General features: G+C 35.7%; 1 protein-coding gene across 1 annotated transcript in view; it reads right to left on the bottom strand.

Moving 5' to 3' along the window:
• Positions 1-16,327, bottom strand: part of LOC148947747 (uncharacterized) — a 73,476-nt gene that overhangs the window by 3,240 nt on the left and 53,909 nt on the right. The window lies entirely within an intron of this gene.

A 16,327-nucleotide genomic window follows, 5' to 3' on the forward strand; every position in this document is an offset into this window, starting at 1 on the left:
AAGTACCATTTTTCCATACCATCCATAAAACTCAATTCCTCCTAGAATTATTTAAACTAAATAGTTACCCCTGCCCTAGAAAGTTCCGTAAAACACGATAGCCTTATTTATGGTGAAACATTCTCGTTAAATTGACAATACGCTCCAAAATATCACTTCTGTATTTTACAGTACACGCTCATCCTCTCTCCCCCACATCGCAAATCCTCCCCCCCCCTAGTTCAACTAAATCGCTCCATGTAAGTGAACCCCTGTATAACCGAAACCCTGTACAACTGAACTCCCATGCAACTGAATCCTCGTGCTACTGAATCTCTCATGCAAGAAGAAGAAGAAGAATATGGGTTGGCGCGCGCACCCTCTCCCGGGATTCGCCCCTGCCAGTAAGTGGCAAGGGGCTGGGTTGAGGAGCGTAATTTCCTATGGGACAGAGGGGACACCTGCCTCTCTCAGACCAAATTTTCACCCCAGACCTCATTTTGCCCCCCTCCCCCACCTGAAATTTAGTTTCTTCCAAAATGTTTTCAAAACTAAGAAAATAAACTAGAGTATTTCACGTAAAAAAAATCTATAAAACTTTACTGTCATTGATCAAACAGTCAATGAATCAAATAATACCAAATGTGAAAAGCATATTGACCCTGTCCAATAATTGTTAATTATTACATTTATCTTTTCAGTTTGGTGAGCTTCTGTTCCACTTCATTAGATCAAGTAGGTTTGATGATTTGTTCAACCATGTCCTATTCAACTAATTAACAGAAAAAAAAACTGTTTGTACGGGGGCGTTGCAGAATAACATGATATTTCCTATATGTCTGTTAGAATAACATGGTATTTGCTATATGTCCCAGCAAATAACATGGTATTTGCTATATGTCCCGGCAATATAGTACTTCCTAGTCTACTTTTCTACAGCATCACTATCTATAAAAACCTCATATGCCCGCAAGGTATAACTGACAAGCCTTGTCCCGAGTGCTCTGAGGGATCCTCAAAGACCTAATTTCTAAAAATTTCAACAACGTTGATCAAATTGGCTATCTAAAAATTTTGATTGGTTGTGTTTGAGGAAAATGTGGGCGTGAGAGGGGGTTTAGCTGCCTTCCGATCACTTTCAACTATTAAAAATGGCACTAGCCCTTTGAATGTCCAATCGAATGAGCCCTTTTGAAGTTTCTACGACAACGCTTTCAATAAAAACCTCATATGCCCCCAGGGCATAACTTACAACCCTTACCCTGAGGGCTGTGGTTGGAGTGTCATCCTCAAAGATATAATTTCTAGACCTTTCAACTACGTTGAAGAAAATTGGTATCTCAAAATTTCAATTGGATGTGTTTGGATAAATGGTGGGTGTGGAAGGGGTATTTGTTGCCTTCCAATCACGTTCAACTATTAAAAAGGGCCCTAGCCATTTCATTTTCCAATCAAATGAGCCCTTTTTGAAGTTTCTACGACAACGCTTTCTATAAAAACTTTATATGCCCCGATGGCATAACTTACAACCCTTGCCCTCAGGAATGTGTGTGTGGGGGGGGTGTCATCCTTAAACAGCTGATTGCCAAAACTTTCTACGACGACAATCAAAATGGCTAGCTCAAAATTCTGATTGGATGTGTTTGGGGAAGTACTGGGGGTGAGAGGCGGACTACTTACCCTAAAACTACTTTCGACTACTAAAAAGGGCACTAGCCCTATGAATTTCCAATCGAATGAGTGTTTTTTGAAGTTTCTATGACAATGGCTTCTATAAAAACCTTATATGCCCCCAGGGCATAACTTACAACCCTTGCCCTGAGGGCTGTGGTGGAGTGTCCTCCTCAAAAACATAATTTCTATATCGAAATAAACTACGCTGAACAAAATGGCTACCTCAAAATTTGTATTGGATGTGTTTGGGGAAATGGTGGGCGTGGAAGGGGTGTTAGTTGCCTTCCAATCACTTTCGACTATTAGAAAGGGCGCCAGCCCTTCCAATTTCCAATTGAATTAGCCCTCTTTGAAGTTTCTACGACAACTCCTTCGATACAAAGTGCACTGGTATGGAAAAAAATAATAATAACAATACATTGTGCCAACATCGTTCTTTACTTAGGCAGTGCTATTGCGCTGCCTATGATTTCTGTTCGATTTGGGTTCCATTTATTCTTGAATAAAAGTTTCTGGTCATTTTAAGCTTGAATTATTATAGGACTTCATTTCTGCTGGTCTGAATTTTAATAAGGCTTCTTAGTTGTCATTGAAAAACTTTTTTTTCGGGAAGTTTTTTTTTAGTTAATACAGACAGTAATAGGGATTTTGTGATTGAACATTATGTTTCAAACAGTTCACAGCAACAAACTCTAAATAAGTAATGACTTGGCTCAATAGCAACCTAAACTCTAAAAAAGAAACTTTGATAACAATTAATTTATCAAAATCATTGGTCTTTTATGCTGACATTTAATATACGAAATTTCTTAAGTTTAATCCAGCCCGTCAAAGGCTACGAGCCTGAGAAAATTAGTTTAATTTTTCAAAAAAGGGGGAAACGCCTCCAAAAGGTCAAGCGATCCTAATGAAAGTCACATTATTAGAACCAACACATCAGAGAGCTTTACTATAGAGAATTAAGCTCCTATCTACAAAAAAATGTTTTTTTTGCCAGAAATAAGATTACAAAAGCTTGTTTATTTGTTGCTTTTTGTGTTTTGTTTTTTTTACAGTTGTAATGGTATTGAACTCATGGTCCTAGAAGGTTGGGATTGGGCTCATTTCAATGTAAATTCCAAGTCCTAGGGGGCTTTTTCAATTACCGAAAAGACTGTGACACGAGAAAAGTGGCATTTTCTGTCCTTTTTTAGCCCCAGACCACGATTTTGACCCAAAGAGGTATAAAATCATTGATTTATAATCCTGAGATCTCAATAGATTCATGAGGATCTAAAAAGGATATATTTTGCTTCTCAGTTGCAGAGATATGAATGCCGTTTAGTGGAGCATTCGTTCCTAAGAAATCATCAATGTATAAAGATAATATAATTTATATATTCTATATAATTTATATAGTTTATATACTCTGTATAAAGATCTATTATTTATCAAACAGTTCGTGGTAACAAACTGTAAGTAAGGAGTGACCCGGCTCAATAGTAACCGAAACTCTAAAAACCGTAATTTTGATACCAATAAACACATCAGAAGAATCAGATTTTTATGCTGATTTCAAATATAAAAATTTCGTTAAGTTTAATCTTACCCATCAAAAGTTAGGTGCCTGAGAAAATTTGCCTTATTTTCGAGAAAAAGGGGGAAACACCCCCTAAAAGTCATAGCACTCTACTGAAACTCACACCATCAGATTCAATGTATCAGAGAACTTTAAAATAGAATTTCAAGCTCCTATCTGCAAAAATGTAGAATTTTGTATTTTTTGCCAGAAGAAGGTTCGCGGATGCGTGTTTATTTGTTTGTTTGTTTTGTTTTTTGTCAGGGGTGATCGTATTGATCAAGTTGTCCTAGAATATCGTAAGAAGGCTCATTCAAACGGAAACTAAAAGTTCTAGTGCCCTTTTTAAGTGACCAAAAAAATTGGAGGGTAGCTTGGCCCCCTCCCACGCTCAGTTTTTTCCCGAAGTCACCCAAACAAAAATTTTAAACAGTCATTTTGTTCAACATAGTCGAAAATTTAATTGATTTGTCCTTGAGAATGACTTAATCCCCCAGAGATCTCAAGGGACGGGTTGTAAGTGATATACTTTGCCCATTGTTTACTCATAGCATTAGTTATTGTGGAGTATACAGGCGTTTTCAGGAGGAATTTTTTACTGGTGGGGAGGGAGGGGTCGGAGTAGGGGTTACGGGGGAGAATCTTTCCATGCAGGATCTTTCCTTGGGGGAAGGGACATTTCCTTGAAGGGGCGCCGGATTTCCCAGCATTATTTAAAAACGATCAGAAATTAAATAAAAAACATTTTTTTTTCAACTGAAAATAAGGAGCAACATTAAAACTTTAAACGAACAGAAATTATTACGTATATGAGAAGGTTCGACCCTAGTCAATACCTCGGTCTTTACGCTAAAGTTTTTTAGAACTTTCAAAAGAGCTATCTATTCTTATTAACCCGCCTTTGTGATTCAGGGGTTTGTGATTCGAACAAAATTCGAACTTTAGCGTAAAGAGCCAGGTATTGACTAGGGAGCGAACTCCCCAATATATGTAATAAAAACATAGGAATATACAAATTCGTTACGTAAGCTAATTCGTATGTTACGTCCAAACAAAATTTCGAGAAAGTCAATTAGCCCAAAAAAGAAAAATTAATATCTGAATTTCGTTTTAATTATTCATGTACAGTGAGCCAAAATCAAAGCTGCATTAATTCAAAACCGTTCAGAAATTAACTAAAAAAAACAAGTTTTTTTAACTGAAAGTAAGGAGCGACATTAAACTTAAAACGAACAGATATTATTCCGTATATGAAAGGGGCTGTCCCCTCCTCAACGCGTCGCTCTTTACGCTAAAGTTTGACTCTGTCTCACAACTTTATTTTTTAAAACAATAAAAAACTTAGGCGTAAAGAGTGAGACGTTGAGGAGGGGACAGCCCCTTTCATATACGGAATAATTTCTGTTCGTTTTAAGTTTTAATGTCGCTCCTTACTTTCAGTTAAAAAAAAACTTGTTTTTTTTTAGTTAATATACCGTGGAAATCACATAGTCCATACAAGATAAATGTTCAATATAGGCATTTATCTTAATGCTTGATTAAACTAAGTTGATTCAATAGGGAGGATTTTTCAGGGAGAGTGAGGATTTTCAAAGCAAAATTTTCTGGGAAAAATTTCCCTCGGGGGGGAGGGATTTTCAGGATTTTTTCATAATTCATACAACGGAATTATCTTTATTTGTCTTATTCTCTCTTTGGCTGCTGAATTTTACATATGAGGAGATTTTTCAAGGGAAGAATTGTCTGGGGGAGATTTTTTGGGGGGTTGGAGGGGGTAATTTTCAGAGGGGAAATGTTTCGGGAGGTGATTTTTGTGGAGGGGGATTTGATTTACAGGGGAAATTTTATCACGGGAGAGTTTTCTGCAATTCATGGGCGGAATTATTTTTATACGTCTTACTTTCTCCTTGGCTGCTCAATCATATATAGGGGAGAACTGTCCAAGGAGAATTTTAAGGGAAGAAATTTTAACACTTAATTTTCCCTCGGGATTGATAACTTATGAAGGCGGGGGGGGTGTTTTAACAAAGGAAAGATTTTCAAGCATTGTTGAAAAGTGATCAGAAAATAAATTTAAAAAATATTCAAATGAAAACAGGATCAAAATTAAAACTTAAAAAATACAGAAACTTACTTATAGAAGAGGCACTGCTCCTTGCTCATTACATTACAGTTCATTAGTGGTTTAGAATGGCTTCTTATTCTTTTTAAAGACAAAATCCTATTAAAAAAATAATTTTTTTTTGGCTTTAAGTTTTAATATTGCTCCGGACCTTGAATTGGAAACTTTTTTTTTCAATTTATTTGATAAGTAAATGAAACCCAAAACGGACAAAAATTACCACAAACAAGGGTAAGGCTAAAACCCCTCTACGTCTCATAAATAATAGAACGTTATTTGCGCTTTACTGAAAACAATTTTCATTTCGAGCTGTGTGTTTCTGTTTGTCACAACTTCTTTGATGGAACTTATCTGCAGTTCGAAGAGGCTTTTGAACATTTGGGTATGTATTGAAGGCATGGACGTAGGCAGCATTAGGCAGCATATTGTCTAGGGGGGGGGCAGTCGATAGTGTGATGGAGTTTTATCAACTGCTTTTTCCAAACCATCTGCTTTTTCAGCCATATCTAATATAAATTTGAAGGTCCAGGGGGGGCAGCTGCCCCCTGTCCCCCCCTCCTTAAGCCCAAGATTGAAGGACCGATTAATACCATTCTTGCTCTGGGACAATAATTGGATTGCAAACAAATGAAAGCAATTTTTTTAATATCGCTTATCTTTATTTGATTTGAAATTACAGAAATACTTCCAGGGCTAGAAAACATTTAACCTGACTTTTTCATATGCTAAATTATTTCTAAAGGTTGATTACATAATTATGGCTCAAGAAAAACTTACTCCAAAAAAACTAGTCCCCGTAAAACTCAAATACGCGAATCATTATTTCAATTCCTTCCCTGTTCACAAGGGTCTCGATAGGTCTCGTTTTTCAGCTATGATCAACAGCCTTGATAAGGAATTTCCTGACAGATGGAAATTTAACGATGACCTAACAGTTGCTGAAACATACTATTGGAATTTAACAAGTAAGCCTATGAGCTTTCCTAATAATATTGCATATCATAGCTCGGACCCATGGGAGTATACCCCCCTAAATCAATGATAATGTCAACATGTTTCCTGAAATTCTCATCACGTTTTCTTCACTCAATCTATCCTGGATTTTCTGTGTCTTCCTTTAAGTTGCTTGGCGTCACAATTTCTTCTGCTTTAAAGTGGTACATGAAAGTTAAAGATATCATCCACAGAGCTAATGTGTCTATCTCCATCCTTAAGCTCCTACATAAATTTAGTGTCCCCCTTCTCATTTCTTAAGTATTTATACTTCCTTTGCCGGCCCGCATCTTGAATATACTTGTCCAGTTTTACCACCTGGCAAATCCTGGGAAGAATCAGAAAAATTTGAGTCAATCAAAAAACAGCCCTGTTAATAATTTTCAAATGAGGCAGGGTTCCATAATCTCTTCTTCTAAAAAAAAAATACTATGTTGAAAATACTTGAGTGCAGGAGAGTTGAGGTATGGCTCCATTTTGCACAAACAAATGCTTTAACAAACCCTCGCAAGGAAGATATTTTCCCCATAAGACACTCCTTACCCACGTTCCGACCGCCTCGGGTTACTTCTGAAGCCATACCCATCTTGTTCCCAGTTCGCTGCCTTACCTTCAGGTCTGAAAAAAAATCTTTGTCCCCTTCATTACAGAAAAAAATATCCCTCTAGCTTTTCCCGTTTTATTAATTGGCACTGGTGCCTGTAATTTTTAGTCACTTTTCCCCTTTTTTGTGCTTTTAATGACCTTTTTTAATTTACTAATTTTAATTGTTGCAATTTGTGGGTCTTGTCATGACCCCTATATGTATATACACGTCTATAATTATTTTTAATGATTTATTTGTTTTTTGTTTTTTCCTTAAAATTTTGATAGTATGACGGTGCGTTCTAAATCTAAGACGGTGTTTTAAAATCTATTTTTTATGTTATTCTGTTTTTTTTTTGTTTTTTTTTACTCCTAAATACGAATTCGGTCCAGCCGGGCTTGTGATAGCTATTTTTCTAAATAAATCTTATCTTATTATTTTATGCCACTGGAAAACTTACCACTTGAAAACTCACACCGAAAGTTTTAAGGGTTAAATCGTTCCCAAGGAAAACTGAATAATGGAAAATATGCCCTTCCAAAGCTAACTCCTGGGAAACTTGTAGGAAACTGCTACTATTTCTTAACATTCTCTGACTAAAGAGGCCCTAATCCAGAATTATGATCTAATTTTTGAATCCAAATTTTGACCAGAATTTTTCAGCCAATCAGAAAATTCTATAAAAGTTCTGATTAGATGAAACTAGCACTAGAAAACGCCTTAGCTAAATCTCGGTATTAATAAAATCTCATTGTGAATGGGCCCTTGTTTGGTTCTACGTAAAGATAAGTTCACAATAGCAACTTTTTGCCAATTTGTAACTGTTGCACTATAGGAAATCAATGTTTTATGGGTGCACCCATTTCATGGACAAATCGTGACAACCTTGCATAATTTTCTTATAAGCTCCCTCCCCCCATCTGTCGAAAAATTTTACAGGTTCTCTTAGGTCAAAGCTGTGTTACTTATAGGTAACATATCGTATACAAAGTGCTATGGGATCGGCCGCAATACATGTTTAAATTAATTTGCTATAGATTTCCCTTCGATTTGGAATTTAATCCACAATAAACAAGTAATGCTATCAAACTTTTCGTGGCAATGTAAGTAGTGACTGGGTTAAAGGAAACCGATACTCTAAGAATAAGAGTTTTGGGAACAATTGAATAAAAAACAAGTTTTTTTCAACTAAAGCAAGGAGCAATGTTAAAACTTAAACCAAACAAAAATTATTCCGTATGTGAAAGGGACTACCCCCTTCTCAACGCTCTCCTCTTTACGCTAAAGTTTTTAGTACTTTTAGAAAAGCCTCTGATTCTAATTAAACATTCCTTGTGTTGCAAGACTCTTTCTTAAAGAATTAGGACAAAAAGTCACATTTAGCGTAACTTAGGGAGATATTGAGGAAGGGGTAGCCTCTTTCATATACGGAATAATTTTTGTTTTTAAGTTTTAACATTGCTCTTTACTTTCAGTTGAAAAAACTTGTGTTTGTATTTAATTTTTAATCGTTTTTCATTTAATGCCAGGAAATCCACCCCCCTCTCCGAGGAAAATTTCCCCCTCCCCCGCAAAAAAAATCCTTCATGGAAAGTTCCTTCCCCACTAAACCTTCATCCCCCCCAGGAATTCCATCCACCCTGCAAATTCCCCCCAGACAATTTTCTTGCAGCCAAATCAGCCTGAAAAATTAAATTTTCCTTGGCATACTTTTATATGAGAAAAAACAGTTATTTATTTTATTCCATGTTGTTTTTTTCAAGTGCGCTAGAAATCTCCCCTATGTGGAACATTTTCACCGTAAATAACCCCCCCCCCCCCGAGTGGAAAGTCTCTCCTCGGAAAATTCCACATTGAAAATATCTCCCTGGGGTAATTCTCACATGGAGAATTTCTGCCGCAGAATAGTCCACCCCTCTTCACAACAAAATCCTCAAGAGGAATTCAACCCCACTGAAAATTTCGCCGGGACAATTCCCCCCGAACATCTCCACATGTAAAATTAAGTTACCAAAGAAAAAATAATGTAAATAAAGCAAATTTTGTATGTGGAAACTAGAAAACTCCCCCCTTATAAAATTTCCCCTGGAAGCTCATCTCCGGATACTCCCCATTTCCCTCACCAATAAGTTCTCCTCGTAGAACATCTACCCACAGAAACCCCCCTCTGAAAAATGACTGGACACTTTGCAATAACAAATAGGCTATTATATGTAAATAATGGGCGAATTTCATAGCTTGCAGCCCTTTCCCTGGGGGCTGTGGGAGGTCAAGTCGTTCCAAAAGGCACAATCATTGGATCTTTCAACTATGGTGAATAAAATGCCTATCTCAGAATTTTGATCCGACGACATTGGAGGGAAAGAGTGTAGAGGGAGGCTATTTGTCCTCCAATAATTTTGGCCACTTAAAAAGGGCAGTAGAACTGTTAATTTCCGTCAAAATGAGCCCTCTCTCAGTGTTCTAGTATCATTGGTTCGATTCGGCCACTCCTGGGAAGAAAAAAAAATTATAAAATTAAATAAACACACATCTGTTATCTTTCTTGTGGCATTACAAAATTCTACATTTTAGGAGAAGGGAGCTTGAAACCTCTACAGTAGGGTTTTCTGATATGCTGAATCCTTAACTCATATGGTGTGTTCCCCCCTCCCGTTTTTTGAGATTCAGGAAAATTTCTCAGGCATTTAGCTTTTGATGGGTAACACTAAACTTAATGAATCGTTTATATTTGGAATCAGCAGAATAAGCCGATCCTTTTGATGTATCTATTAAAGTTCCATTTTTTAAAGTTTCAGTTACTAGTGGGCAGAGTCGCTCCTTACTTACAGTTCGTTACCACGAACTGTTTGATTTATGCATAAAAGAGATTAAATTTATATGATGATTCCAAAAACAAAAAATCGATTTGCTTTACAATTACTCACCAAACGTTAAGAGCCTAAGAAACTTTCCTGATTAAAAAAAAAGGAGAAACACACCTTAAAAGGCAATTTGATACAATCTGAATGTGATACAATTCAATTCAAAATATGAGAGAACTCTATTGTAGAGGATTCAAACCTCTGTTTACAAAAATGTGAAACAATGTATTTTATCCAAGAAGAATCTTCACAGATGTGTTTATTTACGTTTTTTCCTGTAGTGATCCAACCAATAGGTCTTTAGAAAGACAATCGGAAGTTCTAGTGCCCTATTTAATTAGTAACAAGATTTTGTCAAATCAAAGTGGTATTTGCAGCTACTTCCTGGTGCAGAACAACAATTTTGGCCAAAAGGGTACGAAAGAGCTATTGCATGACAATTCTGAAACAGCGAATCGACTTAAAATGATCAAAAACTAAATATTATACTTCCCATTTTCAGAAGCAATAATGCCGCTCGGGGGCGTAATCCATCCTAAAGATGCGCGTGGTCCACACAAACTAAATAGATAATAAAGACGCTTTTACTTTAAAGTTTCAGTGAACTGATCCATTTTAATTAACCGGGGGTTTTGAAGTACTTGCCAAGGAAACGATGACTCTAATTAATCATGATATTTTAGAATCCCTTAACGGATGAGTTTCCCCAGACTGATTTTTCTGGCTCAAGTTTTCCAGCGAAAATTTTACTGTGAGTTTTCCATGCAAAATTTTTCTGGGGGTATTTCTCTATAACCCAAAAATGTACAGTAACTGGTCATATACCAATTGTAGCCTAGTATAATTTCCTTGTGACGTCTATAGCCAGGGGATGGGAAATTCGAAAACTTAAGAAATCTTTTTTTTCTATTGTAAAATTGATAGACAAGGACATTTTCTCTATTGTAAGGTTTCGATGAAAGTGTCAAATTTATCAAAATTATCTGGTTAGTTTCAAAACTTTACAAAATTTTCGCACCTATTTATTTGGTTTTAGGCCTTAATTGGCTAAAAACCAGTTTTATCTTCAGTAAGTATAGAAAAGTAGTAAGAACAACTAAAGATAAAATAGATTCCTTAAACTCGGTTTTTTGTTTGTATTTTAAAGGTCATACGCAGTAAAATAAAACAATTACGCTGACATACCTTCCCATAAATGTGTATTTACTGCGAGAGTGATTACACACATAAAAATCCATTCCTTTTGAAGTCTAAGGCATAAAAACATAATCACACCAGAATCCGGTTATTTTTCTCAAAATCACATTTCCGATCAATAAACAAACCAATAATCTAGTAAACTTGGGGAAGTAGTTTTCAGGAAATTTGCCAGGAATGCCTAGTTCTTAGCTAGAGCCAACTCTGGAGTTGGAACAGGGAAGAGAGTGCAAGAGACAGTAAAGTGATCTCCGAAAATATTGATGGAAGCCTCTTGAAAAAGTGTAAAGATGATGTGAAAGGCCTGGAAAGTAGCTTCAGGCACAAGAGACATCTATAGTAATGACATAAGAAAAGTTATTTTTACAGACTACGAAGAATGAGACTGAAAAAACAAAATTGCGTTTCCATTCCATCCAAATTCAAATAAATCAAACAATAAAAGCACCGTTTTCTGTTTATAAAACATTTTTCTGTGTTTTCACTGATTTCATTTGCTAGTTTTCCGCTAATATCTCTGAACTGCCGAATAAAAATGTGGCGTAAGAAAAGCTGAAATGGCAAATCAAAAATGATAACCAACAGACAAATTGTTTCCTACCTCCGTTTCCGCAATTAAGCAAGCCTAAACCCTTTAATTAACCGATTAAGTTGAGGATAGAATGGACACTAGGCTATCATTCGGGGTAAAGGAAATCCTCTGGCATACACAGATGTTAGCTCAATGAGTGAGCAAATTACTTCGTAATATAATTAAATGTATAAAGCGTAAAGAGGGATGTCTTGAGGAAGGGGCAGCCCCTTTCAAATACGTAATAATTTCTGTTCGTTTTAGGTTTTGATGTTGTTCCTTACTTTCAGTTAAAAAGCTTGTTTTTTTTTCAGTTCTGATCATTTTTAAATAATGCCAGGAAATCCGGTTCCCGTCCATGGAAAATTCCTTCCACCCACGGAGAATTACTCCATGAAAATGTCTTTCCACGTAAAATACCCCTCCCCTGCCAAGGAAATTCCCCCCAGACAATTCCATTCTAGCTTAAAATTCCACCCAGGAAATTTCTTGCGGATGATTCCGGGTGAAAAATTGTTCTTAGCGTAGGCCTACTTTAAATCAAAAAAGACTTTAATTTGTAATTGTCTTTAAAATTATGCTGGAAATTTCCTCCTCTGTGGAAAATTTTCCCCACAAATAGCCCTCCCACCCCCCCCCCCAGTAGAAAGTTGCTCCCGTAGAAAGTTCCCTACGGAAAATTTATCCCGCGAAAAACTCCCCTATGGAGAATTTCTCCCGTATAAAATCCTCCCACCCCTACGGAAAGATACTCCAGACAATTCCAACCCGGTAAAACAAATTTCTCGGACGATTCTCCGTAACATCTCCACATGTAAAATTTAGCCGGCAAAGATAAAGTAAGACAAATAAAAATAATTTCGTATAAGAATTCTGGCAAATTCCCTCAATTTAAAGTTCCTCGGGGAAAGTTCACCCCCGGAAATTTCCCTTCCTACGGAAAATTCTCTCCGTGGAAAATACCCAAAGCAGAAAATTCCCCCCTCCGTCGAAAAGTGTCTATATACTTCCCAATAACAAATGGTATACGTAAACAATGGTCAAAATTCATAACTTACAAACCTTTCCCCAGGAACTGTGAGGGTCACGTTATTCTTAAAGGCATAGTTACTAGACTCTTCAGGGGGGATACTTGTCATCAAATCGTTTCGGTCACTTAGAAAGGGCACTAGAGCTTTTAATTTCCGTTAGAATGAGTCCTTTCTCGATTTTCTAGGACTATTGGGTCGATGCGATCACCAATAGGGAAAAAATTACAAATAAACACGCATGCGTTATCTTTCTTCTTGCAAAAAAAAATACAAAATTCCACAATTTTGCAGATGGGAGCAGGAAACTTTTACAAAAGGCAGTCATATATACTGAATTTGAGGAATTAATTTTCATTAAGATTCCTTGACTTTCTGGGGGTGTTTATCTATTTTTTCGGAAATCAGGCGAATTTTCTCAGGCTCCAATCTTTCGATGGGTAACACTAACTACTACTACTACTACTAACAACTCAAGTAGAAAATGGGGTACCAGCCCTGAAGGGGCACCATATATGGGCATAGACTCCCTAGGGGAAATGGATTTCCGAGAAATTGATTTATTGGTGTTCGTCCAGAAGAATTGTCTCCGGGCGAAGTTTCAAATGCGCTTTCAAGGTCAATTGATTTATTGGTGTTCGTCCAGGAGAATTGTCTCCGGGTGAAGTTTGCACATGCGCTTTCAAGGTCAATTGATTTTTTGGTGTTCGTTCAGGAGAATTGTGTCCGGGCGAAGTTCGCACATGCGCATTAACGGTGGGGAGAATGTTTTGACCTTAGAGATGAAGAGATTAACGCGGGAAAGGGTTTCCTAGGAATTTCAAATGTGACAGTGTAGGGATGCCAAAACAAAAGGAACACGCAGAAATTACGTTTAGGGATTATTTGGGTGAAACAGTTTGGAGACATTTTAGAAGATGATTTATGTGAAACCGTTTGAGGTATTTTAGAAGATGATTTTAGAAGATGATTTAGAAGAGGATTTGAGGGTGAAACTCTGTGGTTGTTATAATACACAAGCTCCATTTGAACAGTGTTGAGAGGTCCCCTACCCCAACAACCCCCCTACCCCCACCCCAAAGGGCCCCGACCCCCCTACCCCAACCCCGAAGGAACCCCCGGGCCCCCAAAGGCCACCGGTCCCCAAATGGCCCCCCGGGCCTCCCAAAGCGCACCCCGAGCCCCCCAAAGACCCCCGGGACCCCAAAGTCCCCCCGAGTCCTCCCTTCCTCCCTCCCTTTTTGGAATTTTTTTTATTTTTTTCGGACTAAATTTTTTAGACTTAGAAATTATCCAACATTTATCCGGTTTTTTTCTTTAACCCATTGGCGTAGAGTTTTAGCTTAGAGTCTTAGCTTAGAGTTTTTGTTAGAGTTCTAGTTTAGTTTAGTTTTAGTTAAGAGTTTAGAGTTTTTAACTTCGAGTATTAGTTTGATGTTTTAGTTGGATCTTATTTTATTTTCAGTTAAGAGTTTAGAGTTTTATCTTTGAGTTTTAGCTTAGGGGTTTTATTATAGTTGATGTATATTCTAGTTATAGTTAAGAATTTAGGGTTTTTGCTTAGTTATTGCTTAGAGTTTTAGTCAGAGTTATAGATTCGTGTGGTTTTATTTAATAGTTTATAGTTTTACCTTACAGTCTTAGCTTAGAGTTGAAGTTTAGTTTAGTTATAGTTAAGAATTTAGAAGTTTAGCTTAGAGTCATAGCCTAGAGTTTTAGTTAAAGTTATGGTTTAGTTAAGTTTTAGTTAAGAGTTTAGAGTTTTACCTTACAATCTTAGCTTCGAGTTGAAGTTCAGTTTAGTTATTGTTAATAGTTTAGAGTTTTTACCATAGAGTCTTTTTTAGAGTTCTAGTTTAGTTTATTTTTAGTTAAGAGTTTAGAGTTTTAGCTGAGGGTCTCAGCATAGAGTTTAGTTAGAGTAGTAGTTTAGTTTAGTTATAGTTAAGAGTTCTAGCTTAGACTTAGAGTTTTAGTTAGGGTTCTAGTTCAGTTTAGTTTTAGTTAAGAGTCTAGAGTTTTAGCATAGAGTCTTAGCTTAGAGTTTTTGTTAGAGTTCTAGTTTAGTTTAGTTTTAGTTAAGAGTTTAGAGTTTTTGCTTACAGTCTTAGCTTAGAGTTTTTGTTGAAGTTCTAGTTTAGTTTAGTTTTAGTTAAGAGTTTAGAGTTTTAGCTTGGAGTTTTAGTTAGAGTTGAAGTTTAGTTTAGTAATAGTTAAGAGTTTAGAGTTTTAGCTTAGAGCCTCAGCTTAGAGTTTTTGTTAGATTTTTAGTTTAGTTTAATTATAGTTAAGAGTTTAGAGTTTTAGCTTAGACTTAGAGTTTTAATTAGAGTTCTAGTTCAGTTTAGTTTTAGTTAAGAGTTTAGAGTTTTAGCCTAGAGGTTTAGCTTAGAGTTTTTGTTAGACTTCTAGTTTAGTTTAGTTTTAGTTAAGAGTTTAGAGTTTTTGCTTACAGTCTTAGCTTAGAGTTTTTGTTGAAGTTCTAGTTTATTTAGTTTTAGTTAAGAGTTTATAGTTTTAGCTTAGAGTCTTATCTTAGAGTTTTTGTTAGAGTTCTAGTTTAGTTTTAGTTAAGAGTTTAGAGTTTTAGCTTAGAGTCTTAGCTTAGAGCTTTAGTTAGAGTTTTAGTTTACTTTAGTTTTAGTTAAGAGTTTAGAGTTTTTTAGCCTAGAGTCTTAGCTTAGAGTTTTAGTTAGAGTTGAAGTTTAGTTTAGTAATAGTTAAGAGTTTCGAGTTTTAGCTTAGAGTCTTAGCTTAGAGTTTTTGTTGGAGTTCTAGTTTCGTTTAGTTTTAGTTTAGAGTTTAGAGTTTTACCTTACATTCTTATATTATAGTTTTATTTAGAGTTGTAGTTTAGTTTAGTTTTAGTTAAGAGTTTAGAGTTTTAGCCTAGAGTCTTAGCTTAGAGTTTTAGTTAGAGTTGAAGTTTAGTTTAGTAATAGTTAAGATTTTAGAGATAAAAATTTGAGTCTTAGTTTAGAGTTTTTTTAGAGTTCTTGTTTTGTTTAGTTTTAGTTAGTAGTTTTTAGTTGTACCCCAAATTCTTATCTTATATTCTTTTTTAGATTTTAATTTTATTTTATGTTCATTCAATAGATGATAGTTTTATCTTAGAGTCATAGCTTAGAGTTTTAGTTAAAGTTATAGTTTAGTTAAGTTTTAGTTAAGAGTTTAGAGTTTTAGCTTAGAGTCATAGCTTAGAGTTTTGTTAGAGTTCTAGTTTAGTTTAGTTTTAGTTAAGAGTTTGGTGTTTTACCTTTGAGTCTTAGCTTAGAGTTTTTGTTGAAGTTCTAATTTAGTTCAGTTTTAGTTAATAGTTTAGAATTTCACCTTTGACTTTGAACTTATAGTTTGTGTTAGAGTTGAAGATTAGTTTAGTATTAGTTAATAAGTTAGAGTTTTAACCTAGTGTCATGGGCTATAGTTTTTGTTAGTTTTCTAGTTTAGTTTAGATTTAGTTAATACTTCAGTTTTTTACCCTATGCAATTATCTTAGAGTTTTAGTTTAGTTTAGTTTTAGTTAAGAGTTTAGAGATTTTAGCTTAGAGTCTTAGCTTAGAGTTTTTGTTAGAGTTCTAGTTTAGTTTAGTTTCAGTTAAGAGTTTAGAGTTTTTAGATTAGAGTCTTAGCTTTGAGTTTTAGTTAAGGTTCTAGTTTAGTTAAGTTTTAGTTAAGAGTTTAGAGTTTTACCATATAGTCTTAGCTTAGAGTTTTAGTTAGAGTTGAAGTTTAGTTTAGTATCAGTTAAGAATTTA

Source organism: Artemia sp. Qi Xiang Cuo, chromosome 10 (assembly GCF_049724085.1).
Source record: "Artemia sp. Qi Xiang Cuo chromosome 10, ASM4972408v1, whole genome shotgun sequence".
In the NCBI taxonomy this organism is placed as follows: Eukaryota; Metazoa; Arthropoda; class Branchiopoda; order Anostraca; family Artemiidae; genus Artemia; species Artemia sp. Qi Xiang Cuo.